The sequence below is a fragment of the Nanorana parkeri genome, unplaced genomic scaffold (genome assembly GCF_000935625.1).
Source record: "Nanorana parkeri isolate BGI_ZX_2015 unplaced genomic scaffold, ASM93562v1 scaffold1978, whole genome shotgun sequence".
Classification (NCBI taxonomy): Eukaryota; Metazoa; Chordata; class Amphibia; order Anura; family Dicroglossidae; genus Nanorana; species Nanorana parkeri.
The window spans coordinates 109484-134607 of record NW_017308246.1 but is presented as its reverse complement, the minus strand read 5'-3'; the positions used below and the strand labels follow the sequence as shown (position 1 = coordinate 134607).

Genomic DNA, 25124 nt, shown 5'->3' with positions numbered 1-25124 from the left:
TGGTGGATTCTTCCCACTCTCCAACACAGAAATCCTGTACTTATAGGACCATTTCTGCTTATCTCGATCTCCCTAAGCACATTGGTCCTATTCCTTCTGTTGTACTCCATTGTTTTATACTTCTTATGTTTAATAGATTGTCTACATGTTTTCCTTTACTTCACACTCCTCTCTCTTCCCCCTCCCCTTTCCTCACTCATCTCTCTCATACCCTGAGAAAACATACTAACCACTATAATCTCAATAATATACTATACTATTATAATTCTCACCTCTTTGGTCGGATCTCCAGTAGCAACCACCACTCTCGGCCACCAAATGGATGACCTACAACTACTGTCCATTCAACTCCCCATACAAAAGAAGGACTGCCTATCACTATTTCTGTTCCATTGAGGCGAAGATAGTGTGTTTACGGGAGACGCATTTCTCCCTCTCCTTCTCACCTAAATTTTTTGATCCGCACTTCCCCCAAAACACTTCCCCTCAAAACACAGGGGGGTTTTAATAAGCTTTCATAAATCAGTCCATTTCATATGCGACAAAGAAATTGCAGACCTAGTGGGAAGATACCTCATTTTAGTGGGCCACCTTATGGACCAAGCTGTGACCCTGGTCACATATTACGCCCCTAACACCATTTCTGCCACTTACTTTCTGTCATCTCCCACCACCTCACAGGCACCCTACTTCTCTGCGGGGACTCCAATCTCACCCTCCTACGTTAGATAAATCATCCTCATCTACATCTCTACACAATCTCCTCACTCAACACTCTCTAACTGGCGTATGGCGCGAATTGCACCCCACTACCCGCGATTATACCACACCCCCCCCACAATTCGTTCTCCAGGATCGACCATATTTTCACATCACATACTATGCTACCATCAGTCACCTCTGCTCGCATTCGACCAATTTCTTGGTCCGATCACTATGCAGTAACAATCTCCCTAGCATCCCTCCTGGCTACAAGCCCATGATGGTCTCTCAATGATTACCTCTTAGCTGATGAATCTCATCAACTCTCAATGCGATCCCTTATTATGGACTATTTAGCTACTAATTCCACTCCCAAGGTTTCCCCAATTACTATTTCGGAAGCTCATAAAGCTGTGATGCGTGGTGAATGCATAAAATTAGCATCTAGAATCAAAAAAGAACGACTCCTTAAACAGAGAAACCTTGAGAGACTCTACAAAAATGCTGTTTCGCAGTTTCAACACCATTCCTCTCCACAAAGTAGGCTCCGTATGGACAGTGCCAGGAGAGACCTCAACCTACTCCTCACCTACTCCGCTGATAAACAACTTCGCAGCACCCAACATCGTTACTATATGAAAGCAAATAAGCAAGACACCATGCTAGCCACTAGACTGCAACATTCTAACCCACAACATAAACTCTTTAAAATTTGCACGACTTCCGGAACTCTTACATCCAACCCCTCCCTTATTGTACAAGAATTCAAAAAACACCTCGCTCCCCTATTAATCCCTTAAACGGGCTCTTCCCGATGGCTTTTCCCCTCTATATTATAGTATTATAGAAAATTCTACGATATCCTTAACCCCCATGACCGCTTCCTTTAACGCCCTCAGATCAGGCCTATCCTTAGGCCGTGATTCTCTATCGGCTAATGTTTGCATGCTCCCCAAACCACAGACTGATTCCACTTCCTGGAACAACTATAGACCGATTTCTCTACTAAACATTGATGTGAAACTCTTGGCTAAGATCCTCGCGAACAGGCTCAATACTGGTATTGGCCAACTTATCCACAAAGACCAAGTGGGTTTTATCCCCTCCCGACAAGCTGTGGATAACATTCGTAGAGCCAGTCTCATCACCCACATTGCTAAAAAACAGTAAAATGACCCCTGCTGTTCCTATCCCTAGACATCAAAAAAGCCTTTGATTGTCTCTCTTGGCCCTTTCTCTTTTATATCCTACATAAATGAGGATTTGGTCCAGATTTTAAGCAATGGGTCTCATCTCTCTATGCTAACCCCACGGCTAGCTTGAAGTATGCAGGTTTTAAATCCAATTCTATCCCTATAGGTCGAGGCACGAGACAAGGATGTCCCTTGTCTCCCCTGCTCTTGCCTTAGCTATCGAACCACTAGCCCAATTAATCTGTGGCCATGCAGATATCTCCAGTTTCTCTATAGCTGGCCATAAATTGTGCTTGTTCGCAGGTGACATTCTCCTATTCCTCACCAATCCGGTAGTGTCCATTCCTAATCTGATATCTCTGCTTACCCGATTTGGTTCACTATCTGGCCTCAGGCTTAACCTAGATAAAACCCCAGCCCTCAATATCTCCCTCCCTGCATCGATTGCACAACACCTACAATCCACCTTCTCCTTCCCATGGGTAAACTTCGGCCTCCAATACCTCGGTATTCACCTCACCACCTCCCTAGACTCCCTATATACAGCCAACTATCCTAAATTATTCCGCACACTGTCTTTCATGCTCTCTACTTGGAAATCTTACCCCTTATCCTGGATGGGCCGCATTGCAGCTATTAAAATGACTTATCTACCTAAAATCTTCTATTTTTTCAGAGTTCTTCCGATACCAGTCCCTACTCATATTTTTCGGATCCTGCAGTGCCAAATCTTGAAATTTATTTGATACGATAGACGGCCTAGGGTATCAAAATTCACCCTATTTCATTCCCGCCAACAAGGTGGGTTGGGTGTCCCAAATTTATTGCAATATTACCGCGTGGCTCAAATAGCTACCCTCTCCAAATATCATGCAACCGCTGAAATCCCTCTCTGGGTAGCTTTGGAAGCCATCGATTGCGACCATTTAAGCATCGATAACCTATTATGGCTCCCCCCCCCCGATCCCCCCCCCCGATAGACTAGCACTGCAGAATCTGATCACCAAACACTCCCTCAAGGTTTGGGACTCTATTAAATATTCAGGGGGACTTATATCTCCGCATCTTCCCCTATTATCCCCACTTCGTAACCCCGCATGTTCAGCTGACCGAAGGCACATGTTGTATGGCTGATTTTAGGTTCAGCTCAGTTCACTTCGGCTCAGTTAGTCACTTGGCTGCCTTTGGCAGCTTAGTATATAACCCTCTATGTCTTTGCAATCTAGTCTCTATGTCCTCCATTTTAGAGGTATCGATAATAGCTTGATGGAGGGCTGCTTAAGTATCATTTTGGATTGCATGAATGGAACCCTCAATATCTACTTTTCACCACAGCAGTGCGCTACCTGATTTTCTGTAATCTATGATGTAGGAAAAAAGGTTACAGCAACAGAGGCAGTGCTGCTAATCCAGAATTCAGCAGGCAAAACTAGGTGTGGCCAGCTTAGAGGCTTGTGAATCAGTAGTGACAATGCTAATAGCAATACCCCCCTGTAACATCTTCCTATCCCACTGTAGTGCAAGCAGAGACAACCTACACAAGAGTGGCAGTGCTGCTCTAAATTCAGGACAGTGCAGCATCATTGCCACTCCATCACTGGAACCTGTGAACTTCACTGGCAGGCTCGACAGGTATTTGTGGGACTTTACAGGGAAACTAAAACTGTAAGTGCAGATACACTTATAATTAAGCGCTGCAGCACATTTTTTTTAATGGGAAGCTATGGATCTATTTTAATGTTGGGTCAAGTCCAGACCTCTTTCTAATAGAGAATTTGTGGCTAACTTGGAAACGGCTGTTTACTCTTGATCCCCATGCAAACATGCACAGCTTGGGCAATTTTGCAAAGTGAAATAGGGAAGATCTGCAGTGTCCAGAGGGTCAAGCTCATAGAATCAATCTACAAAAACTCAAGGCTGTAATTGCTGCCAAAGTTGCATCTACTAAATACTAACTTGAAGGGAGGGTAAACATATGCAAGCAGTTATTTTGGTTTCTATTAATAAATAGAACTTTAAAATGTAAATGCAAGTTTCCGGTTCCGCCGCCTACCGCAGCGGCTGCACATGTAGGGAGCTCCGTCTACCAGAGACTAAAATCAGCTTAAAAAACCTTACAACTGGCGGCAAAATAACCGGATTTCACATAAAACCTGACTGGACTAACTAACCTGCCTGATCGGCATGGATAAATACGTGGCTAGGAGCCAATCCCGGACACGCACAGGGCCTCGAGGTGCCGCATCCCCGGACCCAGGTTCCTCCGAACTCACCCCGATGACACTGTCAGACCCGATGGCAGAATCAGGATCGGATGAGGAACGGCAGCCAGACCCGAATTCCATAGCAAGGGAGGTAGCGAAACTGCTTAAGCCCACAATCCAGGAAGCGGTAGACTCAGCCATCTTCAAGGGCATCAGATCCCTACGCCATGACATGCTGGCGCAATCACAACGCATCAGCAAAGTGGAAAATAGAATGTCCCTGCTGGAGGATGAGCTGGCGCAGGCCCATACCAACATAAGAGAAAATGCAGGGGGCGGAGCTTGGACATGGCGGCTGACGGCAGCTCTTTCTGCTAGCTCCTGTATCCCGGGCCAGGCATCTGATTAAAGTGCCTTTATTCGTTACTTTAAAGACATACAATGGGTCCTACAAACAAGAAGAAAACAACGGGCTCAAAGCAAACGCCCGCTCGACCCGCTAAAACGGATATCGAGACCTTTTTTTAGAGCTCACAGGATTCCCATGACCGCCCCCGTACTGGCAATATGGCGACCCCACGTGTCGATCCAGCTTCTCAAGTCCAATCATCAACACATCAGGAGGACTCCCCTGCCCCGTCTCGGCTCATCGCTGCATCCTCGGATGAAGACCAGGATGAAGGGGAGTTCCGCCGAGCCCTCACCCATCTACCCACGAAACGGGACATAGAAGCTCTCTTTTCCCGCTTCGAGGCCTTACACAAGTGGGACATGGCGGACCTGTGAGAAGCGATCCATGGCTTCCACCGTCGCATGGACGCCATTGATGAGAATGTATCCTCGCACCATACAGCCATCGTGGAGCTTCAATCTTTGGCTGCTCAGCAACACCAGCAACTACAATCGACCTGGTACCACATGGATGACTTGGAAGATAGGAGCCGCAGGAATAACATCAGGATCCGCGGCATCCCTGAAGCCACCGTCGCTGCAGAACTCGAGCACTCCGAACGCGGTATCCTAAACACACTTCTGAACCGACCCGCAACAGAGGCTCTGGAGATGGATAGAGTTCATCGCGTCCCTGCCTACCCTCCATGACACAACCTCGCGATGTCCTATGCAGGATCCACTTTTTCCGCCAAAAGGAGATCATGGTGAAGGCCAGAGAGAAGGGCTCCCTGGACTTTGATGGGGCAGAGATCACACTCTTTCCAGATCTCTCACAGCGCACCTTGGCCAGACGGAGGGCCCTTCGTCCCCTGACTAGGGTACTACGCGACAGGGACATCTCCTATCGCTTACTTGCAAGGAAGAACGGCAAGTCAGTTATCCTCAGAAGCCCTGCTGACCTAGACAGCTTCATCAAACAACTAGGGATTCCCTCCATCGAGCTGGAACCATGGCCGAATCCTCCAGCACCTACTCATACGGTTACCCATGGAGACGACGAGTCGAAGGAAGTTCTCCCTCAGAGGAAACGCCGCTAGGATCCCCCTGCACTACTATGGCAACAATGCCTGTTACCAGTCGCTTTCCTCTCACCCTCTGCCTTCGTCTCTCATGGACTTACTCCACCGAACCTCTACCACAAGCTGCGAAGGAGAACCTGTCCTAATCCCAACCGCAAGTATTATTATATCACCATAGCTGATTATACAGTTATATCTTTACTCATCTTCATGCGCCCTGTAACATGTTTAGACATGACTGTTCCCATGAAGTTACAATTCTCATGCATCCAATAGTTCAACTTGTTGTTCAGTATGCCTCTGTTTGAAAGCTTATTCAGGATGTCTTAATACTGTTCCTGTGCTGGTTCTGAACTATTACAGTTTGCCGTTTAAAGGGGAGAGACAGATTCTATATCAGTATAGAGACTGATTCTGGCTGATCTCCAGAGAACTTCTTTTTTTTTTCTTTTTTTTCTTCTCTTTTACATACTAATTTCTCAGAACCTGCCACATGTAATTACCAGAAGTCTCTCTACCTCCTGAGAGAAGGGTTTTGTTCATTTTCTCCTTGTTTCAAACCCTTAATGTCATATATGTTGAAGGCCTGATTGTATGAGGTCCTGGTACTGTATAGAATATATGGGTATATTGCTACCTCTTTTAACTGGAATCAAACCTTTCACTCCCATACTAACCTAATTGACTGTTAACTTAATGCCAGTTTCCTATTATACTGAGTGGCAACTATTTCAAACCTCAACTGTTTTTATACCACCCCCCTTGCAGCGAGCCCTGGCGGGGACCCTGCCTTACCCCCAATCGCAAACAATATTTCATCATTTGTTATAATATTGTGATACCTTCACCTCACTTCGCACGCAAGCTCGCAACTACATCCATCATTGCTCCTGTGAAGTTACAGTCTTTACATATTTCTTGATACTTACCATACCCCAGGTGGTAATCTCATCCAGAATAATTTAACACCACTCCTGCACCAGTCCTAAGATATTACAACCTGCCCCTGAAAGGAGAGAGCCTGACCATATGCCTGAGTAGAGTCTATCCCTGCTCGTGTTCCCCCATAAGAAAGTGTTTTCCAAGAGCCATTGTGAAGAAACTGATAAGCAACATCCAGTCCACTCGCCCTCCAATTACGGAAGATCCTGTCAGTGTACCCAGGGACGAATGCTGGGTGACCCATAATAGGAGTCATAGGGGATGGAGAATAGGATATGCCACACATGTCATAGTATTTTCGTACTGCCAAAATAGTAGGACCAATAAGCGGGTGCTGAAGTAAAGAGGTAAGAACATTAGAGTCTACCCATGGGGCCCCTTGAAGAGGGAAATCCGCAGTCTCTCGCTCTATATTGATTCACAACTTGACTTCATCATGCCTGCACCAGTCCACTACTCGTGCCAGGTGAGTGGCAATGTAATAGAGTTCCGGGTCTGGGAAACCAATGCCTCCCAATGCCTGCAATATATCTCTCCTGATCCTAGCCGATTTCCCCTGCCATATAAACTGGATAAATGCCGAGCGAATGGAACGCAAGTAATGCCGGGGCAGATGGACAGGTAGGGTCTGGAGAAGATACAATAATGAGCCAAGGCAGACGGAGGGGGTCGCCGTCGCGAGCCCCGGTAGTGTCTGGGTCGAGATTCCTGGGATGAAAGGGAGGGCTCCGTAGCCGATGCCTCCGCTAACCAGTCCTGATGCTGCGGGACCTGACCGCTGACGATTCCCCTGCAGGAAGCGATCCATGGCGGTATGCGGGCGGCCGGAGGAACGTCGTTTGTTTCTCCTCTTCCCCGGCGACATGTATCAGTGGGGCTGCTCGTGAGGTAAGCTGACAGGCAGTCTAAGAATGTTGCTGGCCCGGGAGCTCCGTATCAGTGCGGCTTCACTCTTCCATGCCGAAGCCACGCCCCGAAAGTGTATTATTTAACACTTGCATTTGCAAGTTCTTTAGAACATTAAACCACCCCAAATGTCAGATAAACATCTCTCCTATTGATCCCAACCACACACGACTATCGGAAGCTCAACAAAAATTGCGGAGGGTCCCACTCTTTAAACTCGGTTTGTTTTCATCTGATCATATTCTGATTGTCTCACATGCTGAAGGACCAATTATCTACACACTTCTTCTAACCTAGATCTATAATTACCCCTCATAACAGGATCCCATGTGTCACATCCCTACCACTATAGAACCCATGTACTCAGTACCCGTACTGGAACCATTAACCTACCTATATGAGGTCTCATTAACCTACCTATATGAGGTCTCACACCTCCATGTAATTACCTTGGCTGATAGCTACGGAGCCCATTCATCTCCCTATACAATGTGAAGGCCCATTGGCTGATAGCTACTGAGCCCATTAACCAACCTCACCTTTTGCTCGTCTCGAGACTTATATCAGTTGAAACACCACTCGCACCACTCGCACATCTAATTTCCTCTTCCTGCACCCCTAAATAATGATACTCACCTACACCCTGTACACTATGCAAATGGGTCTTCCTCATCGCTATAAATCCAAATATTTGTTGTATCAATGCTTGCCTACTATATTATGTGACTACTGTTGTAAGCCTTAAATAGTACTAATACATGTTCTCCCTTTATTTATTTATTTTCTATATATATTATCTGGTTTTCATACGAAGTGGCAATCATTAGTGCATATTCTTCGCTTATCTTCGATGCCTGGCCCGGCTGCAGATGCTAACGCCTAAGCTTCCTCTACCCCACATAGGCCACGCGTCTAGGGACGAGATTCTCTAAACTACTGAGCTTCTCGCTCCTATATAAATCACACAGTAGAATTGATCTTTTTTTCACATCCCATCACCTACTTACTTGGCACCCCAAAGCCTCTATTGACTCCCAAATTTGGTCCGATCATTATCCGATCTCCCTTTTACTGTCTATCCCAGACACCCCGAAAGGTACCCCAACTTGGCGCCTCAACGAAAACCTCCTACAAGACTCGGTCACTGTAGCAGCAGTATAACGCACAATTTCAGACTTTATGCTTGTACATGCTCACGACCCTACCCCCTACCAACTCGCTGGGAAGCCCTCAAATGTCTTCTTAGAGGCACTCTCATCTCCCATGGCTCTCGACTAAAAAAAGAAAAATCAGCAGCTGTCCACTCCTTACTTCAGGAGATCCTTTCCCTGGAAACCAGTCACAAATCCTCTAATGACTCCACTGTCCTCCAAACTCTTACTCACAAACGTACCCAACTCCGTCTATTATTTGACCAGGCTGATCTGAAGCATAGGGACTCCCTTAAAAGGTCCCTCTACGAACACGGAGATAAATGTAGCCGCATGCTTGCACGCTCAATCCGTATTAAACGAGCTTGGACGTTTATCCCCAAAATTGTATCCAGTTCTTCCCAAATGGTTCATAATTCTGAACTTATCGCAAAGGCCTTCTACTACTCTGACCTATATAATTTACACAAGAAACCCTCATCACCTTCCTCCACATCAACCCTACCTAACATTGACCAATACATCTAATCCACTCCCTTCCCCAACTTATCTGATGATGCGAAAAATGACATTAGCTGCCCTTTCTCACAAGAAGAAATATTAAGTGCTATCCTTACCCTCCAACCAGGTAAAAGCCCAGGTCCGGATGGATATACTGGCTCCTTTTACAAGCACTTCCGTGACTCCTTGACTCCTATCCTCGAACAGACTTTTAATTCCATCTCCAGTGACTGCAAATTTACCCCTCAATCCCAAGAGGCCCATATTACAGTCATACTGAAAGACGATAAGGACCCAACCCTATGTGCCAGCTATAGGCCAATTTCTTTAATTAATGTTGACATAAAATTATTCGCCAAGCTCCTTGCCAACAGACTAGGACGATACATACCGAATCTCATACACAGAGAACAAGTAGGATTCATCCCTCACCGCGAAGCTAGAGATAACACAATTAAAACTCTGACCCTACTTCGCTATGCTAGCTCCCGTAAAATACCCCTATGCCTTCTCTCAGTTGACACGGAAAAGGCATTTGATCGCCTCAACTGGGATTTCCTCTTTCAGACACTTGAACAAATTGGCATCCCCCCCACCTTTCTCTTCTACATAAAAGCTCTATACCACTGTCCCACGGCCAGAGTTCGAGTTAACGGCCTCTTGTCTGAACCCATCCACATACATAATGGCACTCGACGGGGGTGTCCCCTCTCACCATACTTATATGTTCTCGCCATGGAACACCTTGCAGAGGCCATTAGACTGAACCCATCCATACAAGGAATCCCAATCCCTAACAATGAGTACAAAATGAGCCTCTATGCAGACGATTTGCTCTTATATGTTAAGAACCCCAGAATAGCCTTCCCATCCATTCTGGAAGAATCTTTCGAAAATTCAATAGAGTCAGCTATTTCAAAGTCAACCTACATAAGACAGAAGCTCTTAACATCTCCCTATCGCCGTCTGAAATCTCACAGCTACAAAACCAATTTCCCTTCCCATGGCAATGTAACCACATTAAATACCTGGGGATCCTTATCCCCCCCCAACCTTGAAGACCTTTACAAACTTAACTACTTACCCCTGCTCCACAAAACGATTGCCAAATTCAGATATTGGTGCTCACTAAAACACTCTTGGTTTGGTCGCATGTCCCTTTTCAAAATGGACGTTCTACCATTCCTATACCTGTTCCAAACGGTCCCTATCTCTCTCCCTAAATCGTTCTTTAAACAGCTGAAATCCTCCCTCCTCAAATACATTTGGGCCCATAAACCGGCTAGATTGCGATATGACATTCTCATCCGCCGTAAGGAATCTGGAGGAATGGGGCTACCAGACCTACAATGCTATCACAGAGCTTCGCTCCTGACCCATATCCTAGATCGAGCATTTCACCTAGAACATAAGCTTTGGGTTACCTTAGAGACACATATCTCTCCTCTCTTACCATTTTCTCTTCCTTGGATCTTGCCTTCTCTTATACCACGCCCGGAACTGCTACCATTCTGCATTCCTCCCCTACTAAAGATTTGGGACACCCTCCTAAAAGACGACAAACTCTCACGCCACACCGGCCCTATGACCCCTGTCATAGATAATCCCTCCTTCCCTTCGGGTAGCTTCTCTCCCACCTTTCTTAAATGGACGAAACACCAACCATCCCCCATCTCTACGGCCCTCTCGCCCAGTGGCCTCAAACCCCTACTTGACCTCCTCCATGAAGAGGGTGCGGCTCCAGGTCAGTGGCTCCAATATTTTCAGCTGCAAGGTTTTTACCTCTCCATACCCTCCCGCACCAACCTACATGAGTCTCCTACCGCCTTTGAGGCCCTTTGCCTGTCAGACACCCCTCCCAATCATTCCATCTCATTGTTGTATGGGTTACTGATCGCCCTGAAATCTTCCCCCCGACCATATTTCCTGAAAGCTTGGGAACACGACATTGCCCAGGAAATCTCTGACGAAGAAATCAAGATCTCATTCCTCTTCACACATAAAATATCTCTAGCTAGCTCAGTACAAGAGACTGGATACAAACTCCTGACAAAATGGTATCGAAGTTCTAAACTACTTCAACGCATATTTCCTTGCTCTTCTCCACTTTGCTGGCGCTGTTCTGCACAAGAGGGCACCCTTTTCCACATTTGGTGGACATGCCCACAAATCGCATCCTTCTGGAATCAGATTTTTGAGGTTTACCGACAGGTCACTGGTTCTTCCCCTGCTCCCTCCCCTAAAATTGCTCTACTTTCTATCTTCCCAGGCCCAATCTCTCAGTATAAGAAGGACTTGCTGCGCTTCTTTGTTTCCTCAGCTCGTTCCCTTATCCCCAGACACTGGAACTCTACTAATACGCCAACAATTAAGGAATGGATTGGAGAAATGTGTCGCGTTATGCACCTGGAGATGCTGACGGCCCACTTGCACGATAGACACGGAGCCTTTGACACTATCTGGATGCCCTGGCTTGGGTATATGGATACAGATCATTTCAAATCACTCTGAACACACAATGTGATGATTCTCTCCTCCACACCTTTGGAGTTCAAACGGAGGTAACTAATAACTGAGGTACTGTATGATGCTCAATCTCTCTTCTGCTTCTACTTTGTCTCGTCTCTTCTTCTCATTCCCTTTCCACCTCCATCCTCCCTCCCCCCCTTCCCCCTCTTACCTAGACATGAGGTTCAATGGGACCTGGTCACCTCTACAACTAGATCTACATCTGCAGTCGAGTCCCTGGGGCCTAGCCCCCCACTCACTTGACCTGATAAGACAATTCAACAACATTTTAACACCTACTGTAACAGGTCTTTCTGTTTATTTCACACATGCTGGTACTTGTTGTAATTGTTGTACTGTTTGTACTCGTAATAAATACTCTGTACTTGTTGTACGTTACACTTAAAAACAATAAAACTTTATTACTTTAAAAAAAATAAGAGAAAATGCAAAAAAAACAACATGCCATGGTGGAGAAACTGGATGATTTAGAAAACCGCTCCCGGCGAAATAACCTCAGAATTGTGGGCCTACCAGAATCTTATACAGCCTCGATGTTACATGAATTGTGCTCACAAAAGATACCGGCTCTTCTAGGCCTCCCAGCGCATTGTACCGTGGAAAGGGCACACCGGGTTGGGTGCACAATCACAGGAAAACCAACGCCCTCGCACGGTAATAGTGAAATACCTCAACTATGGGGACAAGTCTTCGCTTCTTAAAGCCTACAGGAGTGCATCCTCCCTCCAGGTAGACAGCCACAAACTATTGATATTTGCGGACTATTCAGCGGAGGTGAGCCGTCGCCGCAAAGCTTTCACAGAAGTATGTAAGGCGCTTTACCAGCGAAACATACGTTTCTCCCTCGCTTACCCAGCTACCCTGCATGTCCAAACAACTGAAGTGGAGAAAAGGGTCTTTGCGAACCCCTCGGATGCATATGCATACTTGGAAATCTTATTCCCCGCCGAGAGAGACCAACGCACTCAAATCAGCGGAAAGCGGATGAGGATTTCACCACCGTCACCACTGAAGCCCCCTCCGACCCCTATATGCGAGAAATGCAAGACCTGAAAGCGACAGACCGACACTGGGATAGCTGATCCACTGATGATGCGGAGGGGTACAGATTGTCCAAGGATAAATTCCCTGAGAACTCTTTCGGAACTTGATGGAACCCTTTCCTGGGCTGCTCCTACAGATTAGCTCAACAACCTGTCCGCATTGACTTTTTTTTAAAAAATTATTATTTACAACGGTTATGGGCCCTGCCTCATACCTTTATCCCCGTTCATCCGATATTTTGTTTTTCATCTAATCGTTCCCATAGTCTTCTTATATGCTTCCCCCTTTGTAGCCTCGTTATAGCTACAGTAAGCTATGCTTTTAGGGGTAAAAGGGGTTAGACAGTTCCCCAGCATAACTCTTACTACCTAAGAGACCACGATTAGATAATAGCTGGTTTGTGTAAGAATATTTGTCATTACAATGATAGTCCTGGTAGCATGCGATAGGTGGGATGTGTAGGTGCAGGTGGGAAAAAAGGAAGTCATATGTAGTAGTGGGTGTATACTTACCTGACAGCTTAAAGTCTTTGAATGTTACAGGCGTACAACGCTTAATGTTAATTCGTTTATTTTGTTTTTTATGTCTCTTATGTTTCTTATGTTTCACAGACTCCAACCAGCAACTCCACGCCAACTAACCGCGGTGCCAGACCGCCCTGCCCTCCTCCGAAAGCCTCTCCATCCCTTCTTCATGGCAACCTGCCTTGGGGAACGCCGATCTGGGTAGAATAAATATGATATGTATGTATAACCTGTTAAGGCATTACGCTCTCAGGGGTTTATCATGAATGCGCTATTACTATTTAAGGTGATTTCCTGGAATGTAAAAGGTCTCCGATCCCCCCACAAACGATCCAAAGTGATTCTTCACCTTGCCAAACTAAAAGTGGACATTGCTTTACTACAGGAGACCCACCTCTCCGGACCAGACTTGACTCGCCTGAAGAGGTATTGGGTTGGAGAGGTGTTTGGTTCTCCCTCAGCGGGCAGAAAAGCAGGTGTGGCTATACTATTTAGAAAAACATTACCTCTTCAAATTACTAGTTCATCTAATGACAGTGAGGGTCGCCAGAGCTCAGTCCACTTCCGCATATACGACACCGACTATGTCATTTATAATATAATCGCCTCCTCCATTAGTATCGAAGGCTCCACGAATGTTATAGTGGGAGGTGATATGAATTCGGTCATGTCTGCCTCGGAGGACAGGCGGTCAGCCAAACGTATGGTGGCTACCAGATCTCCAGCAACTCCATCGGCCCTACTACAGTTCCAGGAACTGTTATCACTGAAAGATGTCTGGTGTTTACATCACCCTGAGGGAAGGGAATACACACATTGCTCACATGTCCATGCCTCCTTGTCCCGCATCGATTACTTATTTTGTTCCCCATCCTTACTTCCCAAAACGACCAGATCTATCATCAATGATATTGTTATTTCTGACCATGCCCCCATAGAACTGACGGTCCAATCTACATTTCCCAGGGGAGATGCCAGGATTTGGAGATTCCCCTCCCATTTACTTAAAGACCATCTTTTTCAGCGATTCCTCAGCACAAGCTGGGGGAGAATATTCGGAAAACAATAAGGGCTCGGTCACCTCCCCTATTTCATATACGTCCAGGGCAAGTCTAAAACTGCTGCAACAGAGTATCACAGAGCAAGTGGAGTGCTGAGACAGGCCTATTCCGCATTTCGGGACTGCCCCTCACCCCCTAAGAGGGACGAATGGATCAAAGCAAAGGGAGAATACGAGACCAGGCTAGACAACCAAGAGTGTAACGATTCCTGCGAGCACGATGGCGAGTGTAGGATCTCAGCTGCGGAGGTAAGTGGAAATGGTTCAGGAGGGAGGTCCACGGTAACACTTTAATTCAGTGAGTGCAGTCGGAACCCCTTACACATCATACACCATTTATCCTGGGAGCATTGAATTGGATTCGTGTTGTATAGGCACGCCCTCAATTATACAGCATTGGGGCCGTGTTGTGATTTGTAGTTCGATGCCTTAGTTGCTTCACTAAGGACCAAACTTGAGTCTATCTAATATGGTTGAGGAATTAACAGTCCAGGGTATATGGTGCAGCAGTGATTGAGGAGAGAGCCAGTTAACGTCACTAAGCCCAATATGAGTTACATGCAGGTGACAACAACTATGGCTAAGCAGCAGTAATGGAGCAGATAGCAGAATAGCAGAGAGGATGTGATATGAGGCTTCCCCACAAGGTGGCAGCACCAACACTTCCCCTGTATATAGTATGGCAGAGATATACTTGCTGTTTGGTGATGGGGTTCCTAATAGCTTGCTCGACGTACTATTTTGCTAGAACGTCGAGCAAGTGTTCAGCCTCAGTTTAAGTAGGCAGAGGCAATTGTTGGGGGCGGAGCCGGAGACGAGACCCGACCCGAGCGTCTCCTAGCAACGGGACGCCTCCGGTCCTCGTCCGTCGCGTCACACTGCCTGTGAGAAGGAGAGGAGGAGCGCTGCGGAACGGCCGCCCGTCGCCTAGCAACTAGACGCCGATGACGGGGCCGTCCCCGCGCTGGCCTCAGAGTCCGGAACAGCTTGCGTTCCTGACAAAGAGCTATATTCCAAATCAATGTGGGACTTGCAATTCCATAAATTTGGCAATAAATGTGGCAAGATGTTAGCAAACCTAACAAGGGGACATAGACTCACATCCCAAATTCACTCCTTAGTAGACACAGGAGACAGTACAACAACGGATCAGAAGCGGATTAATGCACTATTGGGGGGATACTACAGCGCCTTATATAGTGACGACTGTACCTTGTATCCTGAGGCAAAACAATACCTAGATTCCATAGCCCTCCCCACACTCACAGACGATCAACGAGATATTTTGAACGCCAAAATTACCCAAGAGGAAATAGCCTCCACTATTTCTAAACTAACAAGTGGGAAGTCACCAGGGCCAGATGGCTACACGGCCGAATTTTTCAAATTCATGAAACAAGACCTTCTTCCAACTCTTGATGAGGTTTATGCGAATATCTGGAAAGAAGGCTGTTACCTGCCCACGGGCAATGGGGCCTACATTAAAGTTTTACCTAAAAAACACAAGGACGTTAAATTAATTGAGTCAGCATATATCAAATTTCTGTGGTTTTCCAGGAGGTCTCGTATTCCCTTTCGCCAACTAATGTAACCCAAACAGGAAGGTGGAATGGGCATCCCGAACATTAGAGCATATAACTTATCCTGCCTATTGCGACATCCATTTGATTGGATAAATGGTCTGTCTCAGTACTCTAACTTACATCTGGAACAAGCTTTGGTCACTCCATGGTCCCTTACAGCTCTCCTTCACACTAGAGCATCTAGGCTACCTATTCCACTGAAACATAACATCATTATTAGAGACACTGTGTTGTCATGGAGGACCTCTAGACTACAACTTAACTCCCACCCTTACATATCCAGATACCTTCCCTTGAGAGATAAACCCCAATTTATTCCAGGACAAAGTCATGCAGTATATAAAGCATGGGAATCCAAGGGGCTATCCACTATGGCACAGGCGTTTGACCTTGACACCTTTCAACCACTCTCTTTCGAAATAATTAGGGACCGTTTTCACATCTCCAGTAGCCATTTTCTACATTACTCTCAACTGACTCACTACTGGAAAAGTGAAACTCGGAAGCCACAATTTTTCCTTAAACCCACTTGTCTAGACTTGGTGATCCAAGCCAAATGCTACCCCATTAGGGCAATCTATACATGCCTCAACCCCGCTTTTCTCCCACCAGCCACAAAATCCTCAATACTGAAATGGAGTAAAAGTATCCAGGAGGACGACCTTCATGATAAACTTATAAGGGGATATCAAATAGGGAAAAAACACAAACAAGGGGCGCCTTTCCTGGTGCAGACAAATTTATTAAGAACAAAATCAAAAGTAAATGTGAAACATACTCACAAAGGTCGGCATGATTACAATATAAAGAGTAAGTGCATGAACCCAAGAGGAAGTATATGATAACTGCACAACCGTGTCTATGTGTCAGCAAAGAAGACTGTGTGATGACGCGTTTCCGGGGTCACGACCCCTTCATCAGATGCAGGCCTCCTCCGTCCCAAATGCAAGATATAGTAGCTGCTGGCCAATCGGCAAGTGTGCGGGAACCTGGTCGGCTTAGACCGCAGCTGCTGGAGATGTGTATAATGTGACGTCCATGTCTATGGAGAGGGTGCCCCTTGTTTGTGTTTTTTCCCTAGATTTTGCAGTCTCCCTGGCTGGTTTGGGGCAGCATCCTGCAGACTTTCCACAACGTGCTTCCATTTTTTAACAGATTTTGTTTTGATTATACTTTTGATTATATTGTTATATCTTGGCTGAGCAGTCCTATCTGGCGCTTTTTTGTTCATACCGGGGATATCAAATAGTCCGGAAATGTACAACTAATGAACTGTGGAGGGAAACTCAGTTCCGCATTATTCATAAAGCTTATTACGCGTTTAACTTCTTTCACAAAATTAAAGCAGTCAGCCCATACCTGACAGCTTGCCCGAAATGCAACCTTGAAGGGGCAGACTTGCAACAATGCTTATGGACTTGTGTGCCGATATCCACTTACTGCAAAAAAGTAATGATCTTACTAACTAAAATAGAGGGAACTGAGTTGCCTGTCCTACAGGGATTATGCCAATTTAGTTATTGGGAGCCGGATAAGCCGCTCCCAAGGACTAGATGGCTATGGTTAAATATGTGTCTCCTGCTAGCGAGACTAATACTGATGAAAGCCTGGCTCTCCCCGGATCCTCACCATATAAACCAACTATCGGAAATGCTGAAAACTATTATGTGGCAGGAGAGGCTGGGGGCCACCATAGATGGGGAAGAGTGCATTACAAAACGCGGTCGACTGGGGATCCTCCTGTGCCTGACAATATGGCGGAGACACGTGCGGCCTACTCCTGCAACACTCAGGGACGGCGTGCAGGGCAGATACCAACTCCCTCAATTGCCGCGGCGGAGACATCCCGGGCGGAGGGTACAGCGTCCCCAATCCTGACGCCCCGTATCCCGGATGAGGACCCCCCCTTTGAACAGGAGGACTCCGGGCCTGTGCCGACCTCGAGTATGAGAGCGCTCGACGATTGGCGGCAATACCTCCCGCTGCTCCCGACGAAACGAGACCTGGACGACATGGCCTCGAAAATCGTAGCGGCCTTGAGACAGGAAGTTCACGAGGTGAAACAGCGGGTCACATCTCTGGAGGCGCAGGTCACCAAGGTGGAGCAGACCACGTCTCAGCTGTCCCAACGTATCGCCGTTCTGGAGAGTGCCAGGGGTGAGACACAACAGCGGCTGACCACGCTGTTCCTCCATCAAGATGACGCGGAAAACCGGAGCCGCAGAAACAACTTATGGCTGAAAGGTATCCCGGAGGCGTCCTCGGGCGCAGACCTTTGCTCCACCGTGATCGCGATCTTGAACCTTCTGTTGGAGAAACCTCCTACCAACCCGCTCGAACTGGACAGGGTTCACAGGATCCAAACTTACCGTACCCAGACGGCTGGCACCCCCCGTGACGTCCTTTGCAGGGTGCATTTCTTCCCCATTAAGGAATCAGTGTTGCGGGCAGCATGGAATAGAGGACCGGTCGAGTTTGATGGAGCGCAAATCCAAGTGATGCCAGACCTTTCTCGCCACATGCTGCGGATGAGACGGGTCCTGAAGCCGCTTCTAGATTTGATCCAAGAGGTGGGTGCTACATACCGCTGGGGCCACCCTTTCCATCTCTTGGTTCAGCGGAGTGGCGGCTCCTTCGCCCTCCATACCCTTACCCATACTCCCTGACCTGTTCGCTTTTCTGGAGGCGGAGGCCATAGCAATCCCGAGCTGGCTGGATTTCCCCCACGGGCCTTCTCGCTCGACGGGTCCTCTGCCGCGGTCCTCCTTAGGGCCCGTGCGTAGTGGCAGACGCCCTGCCCGAAGGCCTTCTCCACGCCCGGATCCGACTTGGAGCGAGCCCTGATCTCCTCTTTTCCCGTCCACTGTTCCGTTGACGCCTGGGCCTTGATATCGTTGCGGATGCCCTGGCTCCAGATGATCCACTGACTCATTCTCCGGTCCGTTTCTTGTTTGAACTTACCATCAAGCCTGCATCCCGGTGGCGGGGTGTACAGGGGTTGGAGCCTGGGATCCCCCAATCTCGCACACCATGGTCCTTTTTTCTCTCTGTTGGGGGGAGGGGTGGGCCCTCTTGATTATGGTGGTTGTGGTTGATGTTATTACTGGCATTATTATACTGTTTTACTGTTACTGATTTATTATGTTCATTCTCAGATGGAAATGGATGCCCTACTCATGCTTTCGGCGTGGGCCGGTTTCCCCGTGAGGCCTGCTGATTGAGATTCTTCCCCGCCTCCCTTCTTGAGGGACACGGGGGTCAGACGGACCGCATAGGGATGCCTCCTCCCCCCGCCGAAACGCAAGTACATTGTTTATTTACCTCACGTAGGGCTGCAAGATATGCGCCTACCCGCTCCTCGGGAGGTTATATGGCAGGATTGCCCGCCACCCACTGTTATTGGTTCCAAGGGTACCCTGTCTTTATCTTAAACTTCAGGTGGTATACCATTGCATGCATACATGGGGTTATTGTGCACTGAATCCTAGGCCTAGGGGAATATCTCCTAGCTGAATATTGGTTTCTTGTTATTGTTCTTTTTGCTACCTTCGCTGGTACCCACCCCCACATAGGATTACCCCGTCCGCTTTGGAACGGGTTCTTCATTTGAAATTTAGATTACCTGACTAGTACTGTAACTCATTTTTCATATCTGGTGTCTCGTGACCTTACACTGCTCTTCTGCCTTCCCTTTCGCTCCTTCTTCCCCTGCCCTGCACTGCTACCCCTTCTCTTTGCTCTTCTCCCCCTCCTTGCTATCTCTTCTGGGGTCCTGAGCCGGCTCCCGCGTCCTCCTGCTGGCGCTATGGGACCCTTTCAGGTGACCTCTCTCAATGCCCAAGGGCTGAACCTCCGAGAGAGGAGGTCTAGACTCCTGTCTGATTTCAGACGTTCGCGCACCCAGGTGGCATTTATACAGGAAACCCACTTCCGGTGCGATCAGATCCCCAGACTCCACAACAGAGACTTTCCGTGGGCTTACCACTGCCCCTCTCCCCTGTCTAAGGGTGTGAGCATACTATTGTCCCGGGACGTCCCATGGACATTTGGGAGTCAGCTATTAGATGTTAATGGGCATTTCATTCTCCTAAAGGGGCAAATGGGGGACACTCAAGTCACATTCGCAAACGTATACTTCCCTAACACTGACCACCTGGGGTTCGTCCGGAATTTGGTGCCTCGACTCCTGGAGTTTATGGAGGGGGTGTTGATTATGGGAGGGGACCTCAACTTTCCGCTAGACCCGCTATGGGATGTCTCCACAGGGACTTCCCATCTATCATACAGATATTTGAGGAAACTGAAGACTGAGTTACACCTCCTCCATCTAGTTGATACCTGGAGGTTTTGCCACCCCAACGGGAAGGATTTTACCTACTTCTCTGCCCCCCACCAAAGATACTCCCGACTAGATTACCTCTTCGTACAACACAAAGACCTTCCACTGGTGAAGGGTGCATCTATAGACACCATTCTGATGTCGGACCATGCCCCTTTACATCTGACTCTGGACCTCTTGGCTCCAAGATCCCCCTTCCCCTCGTGGAGACTTAATGAGTCACTCTTACAAGACCCAGTGGTCAAATCTGACTTGGGTGTTGAGCTGCGATCCTTTTTTGCCTCCAAGGCCCCCGCCTCGGCCCCTCCGTTTATGATTTGGGAATCCCACAAGTGTGTAATGAGAGGGGTCCTTATCAAGCATGGGGCGCGGAGGAAGAGGGAACTGACCTCCCGAATTTCATACCTTCTGCAGCGTCTCCGAGTACTGGAGACTCAACACAAGCGATCCCAGGCGGTGGCGTTGGGGGAGGAATTGCTTGCAGTACGGACCGAGCTGAACACTCTAGTCTTCCAGAGGGTGAAGGGTAGATTGCTCAGGGGACGTAGGACTTTTTATGAGTACGCGGACAAACCGGGGAGACTGTTAGCCAACGCTCTCAGAGGCTCTCAAGGACAGACCCACATCTCACATGTTGTCACTTCCTCAGGCCGTAGGGCAGTGCTGTCTGCAGAAATTGCGGCCGAATTTAGGTTGTACTATGAGTCCCTGTACGACCTAGGGCCCTCTCCCCTGTCACCCCAAGATCGGCCACCACTGGACTCTATTGCACAATATGTTGAGGCCTCTGGGATGCCCTCCTTGACGGCTGAGGAGAGAGACAGCATAGAAACCCCGATCAGGCCGGAGGAACTGATGCTGGCTCTGAAGACCGCTCATTCGGGTAAGGCACCAGGGCCTGATGGGTTCACGCTCCCCTACTATAAGACCTTCGCTGACTTTTTGATAGATCCCTTTCTGGGAGCGTATAATGCCATCCTGACGGGGTCCTATCCCCCAGCAGGCACTCTGCGTGCCTGGATCACGGCAATTCCCAGGCCTGACTAATACCTTACTCTTTGCAGTAGCTATCGGCCAATAGCTCTCCTCAACGCGGATTTGAAACTGTTCGCCAAGATTCTGGCCAACAGATTGCTGCCCTTCCCTTTATGCCGGAACGTGAAGCTAGGGACAATACCACCAGGACCCTCAATGTTGTTCACCAGGCCAAGGTGTCGGGGACCCCGATGATCCTGCTCTCTACGGACGCAGAAAAGGCTTTTGACAGAGTGAGCTGGGAGTTTATGTCAGGGGTCCTCCGGCATGTTGGTCTGGGGAGAAACATGATGGCATGGATCATGGCACTGTACTCGGCACCGACGGCTGCGGTTTGCGTGAACGAAACCAGATCACAGGTCTTTCCCCTTACCAACGGGACCAGACAGGGCTGCCCACTGTCCCCCCTGATTTTCGCTCTCACTTTAGAACCATTCCTTCAAACTGTGCGGAAAACTGTGGGTATCACGGGGTTGGACTCTCCCGGGACCCACAACCTGGCTGCATATGCTGATGACCTCCTTTTCTATCTCACGAAACCGGAGACATCCATCCCTCAACTGCTCCGGGCTTTTTCCGTGTATGGCCAGCTCTCCAACTTTAAGCTCAACGTCCAGAAGTCAGCCGCTCTCAATATTACGGTACCTTTGGCGGCCATCACTCCCCTGCAGTCTCGCTTCTCTTTTTGCTTTGGGAACATTGATCCCCAGAGACCTGGAGGGAGTCTACTCCGCCAACTTCCTTCCACTGCTTAAAAAAATAGCCCTGGACTTCAAAGCATGGCGCCCCCTCCATGTCTCTTGGCTGGGACGCTGTGCCGCGGTAAAAATGAACATTCTGCCAAGGGTCTTGTACCTTATGCAGGCGCTTCCCATTAGTCTACCGACCCAATTCTTCAAGACCCTACATGGGGATATGATATCATTCATCTGGGGGGGAGTAAGACCCCCAGATTGAGCAGACGCATCCTATCATTGCCCAGATCCCGGGGAGGAGTAGGGCTGCCAGACATGTCAATGTAGTACACGGCTATACACTTATCCAGGCTCCTTGAGTGGTGTCTATGCAGGGAGGGTAAGACATGGGTAGCAATGGAACGGAGCGTATACCGGTTCCCAATAGAAGGTCTTCCTTGGCTTTCCTCTGCCATACCACAGGAAGCCAAATCTCACCCGCTCATATACACGACCCTAAGAGTATCTCGGAAGGCCTTGGGGACGACCTCCTTGTCCCCATCCCCGTCGCCTCTGAGGCCGGTTCTTGGGGATCCTGATTTCTCGCTAGGAGCTGACAATGGCAGACTATGCCGAGTCCTCCTTCATGCCTCCAAATTTCGGCTTCGAGACTTCAGGGGAACAAGGGGCTGGCTGCAGACCGCAGAAATACAATCCCTCACAGATCCCCCGGTGGACTTCTGGAGTTCCCTCTCCTTGAGACACTTCCTTCGGGCGATACCTAACGCGTCCCTCCTGGACAGACCTTTGACGGACTTCGAACAGATGTGCCTAGCCCAGCTTCTGCCCCGACATGCTGTTTCCCAACTTTACAAGCTACTGCAGGCCTCCACTGGGGATGTACCGCTGCATTTCCTGCGCGGCTGGGAATCGGAGCTACACTGTACTTTCTCGGAGCAACAGAGGGACACCATCCTAGCGATGACTTTTAAGGCCTCGCTAGCGAATCGTTACCAAGAGTCAGGATACAAGATTCTGACACGATGGTACAGGGTGCAGTGGTTGCTGCATAGAATGAATGGCTCGATTCCGGAGCTGTGCTGGAGAAGTGAGGGGGCTCAGGGTACGATGTTACACATCTTCTGGTCCTGCCCTGAACTGCGGGTCTTCTGTAAACAGATGCTGGAGCTGATTGAGACCTTGACCGGCGCAGACCTCCGGGATGACCCCGCAGCATGCCTACTTCACTTGACTAAACACTCGATCTCTAGGTATAAACCATCTCTGACACACCACCTGTTGAATGCAGCTCGGGCGTGCATCCCCATGAAAGGGAGAGACCCTCACCCACCTACTGTCCAGATGTGGCTCGCTAAAGTACAAGATACTTATCTGCTAGAGGACCTAACTGCCACACTGAAAAATACGGAGGCCCGTTTTAATGCCTGGGGGTCGTGGTTATGCTACAGAATTTCTGCCCAAAGCCTTGATCAACCTACACAGGTTGGCCTGATCGGGTCTTCGTCACCCGGACTGACATGAAGACATCTGGGGTAGCTCGGATGGGAATAACCCCGATGCGACCTTGGACGCCGGCTGGCGTCGCGGGTTCCGGCCGGGACCTCGATTCCTTTCTACCTTTTCCACTTTCTTACCTCTTTCACTTTCCCCTCGACCTTGAGACACTATGCGATGTTGGATATAGTACTTAGTCACAGAGCTTCAACGTACAGAATGTCATCACTGAGTCTAAAGTATTGTTGAATCAACTACTGTACTGAGCTGTTTCCACCTATTCTCGATGCGATTTTTTAGACAGGATATGCTTGCGATGACACGGTGTAGACCGTTTCTCAACGTGCCTTAAAGATTATATGTAACTGATTTTGCTTTCAATCACATTGTATTGTTATATCTGATGTTTTCTTCAGCCAATAAAGAATTTGAAAAAAAAAACAAAGTGCAATTTGCAGTTGTCTTGAAGACCTGAAAGACAAATAGAAAATGCATATATATGCAACAACCATAATGTAATACAAGGCATCAAATAGTGTCAGATAAGAACCAAGATACTTTCTTCTTGAAGTCACAGGCAAGATCCAACAAGCAAAAGTAAGCAAGCTCAGTCCCCAAAGGGTAAGAGCAAAGCACGTTCCGTGATTGGTCTGATGAAAGTCTTTACAGTGCCTTGTCTTGCAACCTTCACCTCTACCATACGTGCCTTATCATTATCACTAGGAACGCTCTTTACAATAAGTCCCATGGGCCATTTGATTATTTCAGTTTGCTGGTCCTTGAGCAGGACAAGGTCTCCAACTTGGATATTAGGGTTCAGGCTTTGCCATTTTCTGCATCCTTGCAGAAGAGAAAGATACTCCATCTTCCAACGAGTCCAGAGCCAGTTGGCGAGGTGTTGTACTCGCTTCCACTGATCATAGCACAAATTTTCTGCTTTAAAGTCTCCAGGTGGAACAGGAACAGACCCAAGCTTCTGGGTAAGAAGAGTAGCTGGATTAAGGATGGTTGGGGACTCTGGATCTGTAAACACTGGAACAAGTGGTCTTGAATTGATTATGGCATATACGTTTGCCAGGAAGTTATTTAAAGTCTCATGAGCAGGGCTTGAAAAATGCACTCATCCTCTCGTCTGTGACGAGACGACGCCAGAGCCGTCGTCTTGTTTAATTACAAAGGCCGGCTAGGAGCTTCTTGGATGGCTGTTTCAGGACCGCAGGAAGGGCCAGTCGCGGCACGGCCTGGAGATTACAAAGTATGACCACCCGCGGCCGCCGCAGCTCTCTCGCGCCGCTTCAGCGATCTTTAGGGGACCAGAGGAGCGGGAGAACTGCTGCCGGCCAGAGGACTGCATTACCCAGCAGGCAGCCTAGCAGCGGCGCAGAGCGGCAAGGGAGGTGTGGCCGTGAGGAGACTGAAGGGGGTCCCGAGGTCGAGTCCAGATGATGTGAGGTGGCTCCATGGTGGGAATCAGGACAGGATCCAACACAGACCTACGGAGATTGGGGAGAGCTGCAGCCTGCAGGTACTGTGCTGTGTGTGACACCATCAGTATATCACTCCCCTTTTTCTCCATCACTGTATGATACAGTACAGAAGAAGTGATGGGGAAGAAGGGGAGTGATATACTGACAGTAGTATCTGTGTCTGACACCTGTGCACCTCATGTCTCCACACTAGTATGTAATATAGTTTTATCTCTATTATTTAAATTATAGTAAAAACGTATGTGGGGGGATGCTCAATGGGG

General features: G+C 48.1%; 1 protein-coding gene across 1 annotated transcript in view; it reads right to left on the bottom strand.

Annotated features, from left to right (window-relative positions):
* The window catches only part of RASGRP2 (RAS guanyl releasing protein 2), a 147179-nt gene that overhangs the window by 26842 nt on the left and 95213 nt on the right, over positions 1–25124 (bottom strand). The window lies entirely within an intron of this gene.